Source organism: Oncorhynchus mykiss, chromosome 28 (genome assembly GCF_013265735.2).
Source record: "Oncorhynchus mykiss isolate Arlee chromosome 28, USDA_OmykA_1.1, whole genome shotgun sequence".
In the NCBI taxonomy this organism is placed as follows: Eukaryota; Metazoa; Chordata; class Actinopteri; order Salmoniformes; family Salmonidae; genus Oncorhynchus; species Oncorhynchus mykiss.
This window is the reverse complement of record NC_048592.1, coordinates 583425-589127: the sequence shown is the minus strand read 5'-3', so window position 1 is coordinate 589127 and position 5703 is coordinate 583425.

Below are 5703 nucleotides of genomic sequence, written 5' to 3'. Positions count from 1 at the left end.
ATGAGGTAGATAGACGGGCTGTACACAGATGGGCTATGAACAGGTGCAGTGATCTGTGAGCTGCTCTGACAGCTGGTTCTTAAAGCTAGTGAGGGAGATGGGAATCTCCAGCTTCAGTGATTTTTGCAATTCGTTCCAGTCAGTGGCAGCAGAGAACTGGAAGGAAAGGCGACCAAAGGAGGAATTGGCTTTGGGGGTGACCAGTGAGATATACCTGCTGGAGCGTGTGCTACGAGTGGGTGCTGCTATGGTGACCAGCGAGCTGAGATAGGGCGGGGCTTTACCTAGCAGAGACTTGTAGATAACCTGTAGCCAGTGGGTTTGGCACCTAGGTATTTGTAGTTATCCACGTATTCTAAGTCAGAGCCGTCCAGAGTAGTGATGCTGCATGGGCGGGCAGGTGCGGGCAATGATCGGTTGAATAGCATGCATTTAGTTTTATTTGCATTTAAGAGCAGTTGGAGGCCACGGAAGGAGAGTTGTATGGCATAGAAGCTCGTCTCGAGGTTAGTTAACACAGTGTCCAAAGAAGAGCCAGAAGCATACAGAATACTGTCGTCTGGGTAGAGGTGGATCAGAGAATCACCAGCAGCAAGAGTGACATCATTGATGTATACAGAGAAGAGAGTCGGCCCGAGAATTGAACCCTGTGGCACCCCCAAGGAGACTGCCAGAGGTCCGGACAACAGGCCCTCCGATTTGACACACTGAGCTCTATCAGAGAATTAGTTGGTGAACTAGGTGAGCCATCATTTGAGAAACCAAGGCTGTTGAGTCTGCCAATAAGAATGTGGTGATTGACAGAGTCGAAAGCCTTGGCCAGGTCGATAAATACATCTGCACAGTAATGTCTCTTATCGATGGCGGTTATGATATCGTTTAGGACCTTGAGCGTGGCTGAGGTGCACCCATGACCAGCTCGGAAACCAGATTGCATAGTGGAGAAGGTACGATGTGATTCAAAATGGTCAGTAATCTGTTTGTTAACTTGGCTTTCGAAGACCTTAGAAAGGCAGGGTAGGATAGATATAGGGCTGTAGCAGTTTGGGTCTAGAGTGTCTCCCCCTTTGAAGAGGGGGATGACCGCGGCAGCTTTCCAATCTTTGGGAATCTCAGACGATACGAAAGAGAGGTTGAACAGGCTAGTAATAGGGGTTGCAACAATTTCGGCAGATAATTTAAGAAAGAGAGGGTCCAGATTGTCTAGCTCGGCTGATTTGTAGGGGTCAAGATTTTGCAGCTCTTTCAGAACATCAGATATCTGGATATGGGTGAAGGAGAAATGGTGCGGGCTTGGGCTGGTTGCTGTGGAGGGTGCCGGGCAGTTGACCGGGGTAGGGGTAGCCAGGTGGAAAGCATGGCCAGCCGTAGAGAAATGCTTATTGAAATTCTCAATTATAGTGGATTTGTCGGTTGTAACAGTGTTTCCTAGCCTCAGAGCAGTGGGTAGCTGGGATGAGTTGCTCTTATTCTCCATGGACTTTACAGTGTCCCAGAACTTTTTTGAGTTTGTACTGCAGGATGCAAATTTCTTTTTGAAAACGCTAGCCTTAGCTTTCCTAACTGCCTGTGTATATTGGTTCTTAACTTCCCTGAAAAGTTGCATATCACGGGGGCTATTCGATGCTAATGCAGTACGCTACAGGATGTTTTTGTGCTGGTCAAGGGCAGACAGGTCTGGAGTGAACCAAGGGCTATATCTATTCCTGGTTCTACATTTTTTGAATGGGGCATGCCTATTTAAGATGATGAGGAAGGCACTTTTAAAGAATAACCAGGCATCTTCTAGGGGGTCAATGTCGTTCCAGGATACCCCGGCCAGGTCGATTAGAAAGGCCTGCTCGTAGAAGTGTTTTAGGGAGTGTTTGACAGTGATGAGGGGTGGTCGTTTGCTCGCAGGCACATTACGGATGCAGGCAATGAGGCAGTGATCGCTGAGATCTTGGTTGAAAACAGCAGAGGTGTATTTGGAGGGTGAGTTAGTTCGAATGATATCTATGAGGGTGCCCGTGTTTACGGATTTGGGGTTATATCTGGTAGGCTTATTGATAAATTGTGTGAGATTGAGGGCATCAAGCTTAGATTGTAGGATGGCCGGGGTGTTAAGCATGTCCCAGTTTAGGTCACCTAGCAGCACGAGCTCAGAAGATAGATGAGGGGCAATCAAATCACATATGGAGTCCAGGGCACAGCAGGGGGCAGAGGGTTGTCTATAGCAAGCGGCAACGGTGAGAGACTTGTTTCTGAAATTTTTAGAAGAAGAAGCTCAAATTGTTTGGGTACAGACCTGAATAGTAAGACAGAACTCTGCAGGTTATCTTTGTAGTAAATTGCAACACCGCCCCCTTTGGCAGTTCTACCTTGTCGGAAAATGTTATAGTTAGGAATGGAAATTTCAAGGTTTTTGGTTGTCTTCCTAAGCCAGGATTCAGACACGGCTAGGACATCCAGATTGGTGGAGTGTGCTAGGGCAGTGAATAAAACAAATTTAGGGAGGAGGTTTCTAATGTTAACAAGCATGAAACCAAGGCTTTTACGGTTGCAGAAGTCAACAAATGAGAGAGCCTGGGGGATGAAAGTGGAGGTAGACACTGCAGGGCCTGGATTAACCTCTACATCACCAGAGGAACAGAGGAGGAGTAGGATAAGGGTACGGCTAAAGGCTAACAGAACTGGACGCCTAGTTCATTCAGAACAGAGAGTAAAAGGAGCAGATTTCTGGGCACGGTAGAATATATTTAAGGCATAATGTACAGACAAAGGTTTAGTATGATGTGAATACAGTGGGGGTAAACCTGTGCATATAGTGATAATGAAAGAGATATTGTCTCTAGAAATAGCATTTAAACCAGGTGATGTCACTGCGTTTGTGGGGTGTGGAACTAAATTGTTTGCCGAGGCGTGTTGAGCAGTGCTAGAGGCTCTACAGTGAAATAAAACAATAGTTACAAACCAGAACAGCAATCTACACGGCATGGTGACGTTAGGGAAAGGCATGCGTAGCCGGGTGATCATACAAGTCCAGTGCGTGGCTTCAGGCAGCTAGCGGCACGGGGCTAACAATATACAAACTGGAGATGTTTTTGAAGGAGGCTTTTTGTCAGTCACAAAATTTGCATATCTATACTTACTCAGCTTTCAAATAATAATGTCTGTTGCAATGTTGTCTTTTTCCAGTTTCGTACAACTCACACAGAGAGAGAGAAAAGTTATTGTTGAGAGAATTGTGTGCATACTGTAGCTGAAAGCAATTGGGGTTTAGCTCAGCCCCACAGACTGCAGTTGACCATAGATGTTGGCAATAGATGTAAGGCCTATGGTATGTAAGTGAAGTCAAGGTAGGGCTGAGGCGGTCATAACATTTTGTCAGCCGGTGAATGTCAAGCAAATAACTGCCGGTCTTATGGTAATTGCTCATTAATTAGCATAAACACGTTTAGCATCTCCACGCATAGCCTACAAGCCACTGATTCAGACCTTTGGATCATCTTCATTTTAAAAAGTCTAATAAATCAATTTAGTATTGCCGACACCATCAAAATATATCCATTATTTATTTTAGACAGGTCTAAAGAAACATGATATGAAAAAATGTAGTCTATTTCAGAAGAACAGAATAGCATGCTCTGAGTTGTCCTTATGTTAGGCCCTGATATGGCTGTGGGCTACACTAGTTAATTTAGCAGACAATATTTGCATAATTTTTCATTATTTTATAGTATGAAGAATACAATTGAACATAGCTGAATAAAATAGAAAGGATATTTTCTCTAAGCGATTTACTGGAAAGTGCGCACATGCAGCTAGTTTGTGTTGAGTGGTCAACAAAGAAACATGTCCTCCTATATGCTTAAGAGTTATTTATGCAACATTAGTTGTGATACAAATGTTGGGCTATATGTTTTGATTTGCAATACATTCTAAGGCTGCAGGATGCGACTCTTATGATAATTTGCATGAAAGAAATGAGCTCTGTTTTGTTTCTTGTGCAGGCTGCACACACTTCATCAGTCCCTCAGTCACAAATTGAATAGCACTTGATAATATTCTCTCAGGCCTCAAATTTCCTTGCGGCATCCCCTTGTGTGGCCGTTACGCCCCCTAAAAAATCCATGCCTTTTGCGGCCAAAGTGACTTTTAATTATAATTATAATTCCCTTCTCCCGGCTGCCGTGCTACAAAGCATCTCTCACTCACATGGTTCTCTCATGTATCTCAATTCTTATTAGCCAATGCCGTCACGTGATCAATTCCTTCTCACAGGCATCTCAGCAAGGAAGTAGACTAAGTGAAGACAGACACAATGGGGATGCAACTGCGCATGTCCCTTTTATCAAAATTTGAGGCACATATTGAAGATGTTAGAGGAACTGTCCATATTTAGCCTACTTTGTCAGCCAACAAGATGAGTAGGCCTAACGAACAGCAAAAGCACTAGACTACATCAATCTACTATTCCCCATAGTATAAAAGTTTACCTATTCTATTGGAATGCAGGCTTCCTGTCTCTCTCCCTCACTTGGCTTCAAATGTTCAACTATTAGGCAATTTCTCCACATTATAAGCGCAGCAATGCGCACACGGCTATAGGCTATAAGCGTGAATGTACTGTTCTCAAAAGTGACCGCAAATGCGATTATTGTTGTCATGCTTTATTATAAAGGTGCATTTTTATAGTGAAATGTATATTCCCCATACTTGAAACTCACGCACCGCCTATGTATGCCAGTTAGGCTCTACACCCGTTGTAAAGCGGATTAATGCGCTTCATTTTAAGAAGTTATTTGGCCACTTTTTTTGTGATACAAACCTTATCAAAACATATAGGCCTATGGGCTAGGCTACATGAGACGTGTGACTATGATTTGAAAAAGTCAAAACAAAAAAGGCATGTGCTGTTTCTTGCCTGACTGCACACTCTGGGCAAGTGATAGGCTAATATGGTCACCCATCAGAATATTCTTAATTTAATGTTGTCTTTACATATTCTAAAATGAATGGACCATTATCAGTCACCTGTCTCAGAACAAGGGCATAAAAAAGATATGTATTCTATGCACTTAAATAGCGAATGGAGGACAGTTTTTCAGTGGTTAATTTTTAAAGCCAGCCAGGTAGGCTATACTCCTGTTGTAAAGCAAAGCAATGCTATAGAAAACTGATGAGATCCTCCTCTTTTTAATAGAGACCATCAAAAATCTGTTTTCTCATGCAATTGTTACGCAACATGGGCTCTCATGAAGTGTTTGATTTGATTTTTGAAAACATTTGCATTGATATCAGAGTGATTCGAGGGACAATTGAGTGCTAAGTACCAGGCTGTTAGCAAGTTTGGTGGGCTACTAATAACCATCAACAGCATCAGAGCTTGGAAAAGCCTAGTTACCATGACTTAACGGTCACATGGAATGTGACTGCGGTCATGACTCGTCAACGCCGTTATGGCGGTAATATGGTCACCGTAACAGCCCTAAGTCAACACCATATGTTTCAAAAAGAGTTTCATTTAGTTTAACTGTGAAGATGTACAACCTTATTGCTTTATTGTAAACTCAGACCAGAGAGAGCAAGAGAGAAAGAGAGAGAAATAAATAATTGGAGAGAGAGAGAGAGAGAAGAAGAAAAGGGAGCGAGAGGTAGAGTCTGAGAGTTGAAACCCTCCCTCTACAGGGCAGTGCTTCAGTCTCTCTAGTCAGAGGCGTC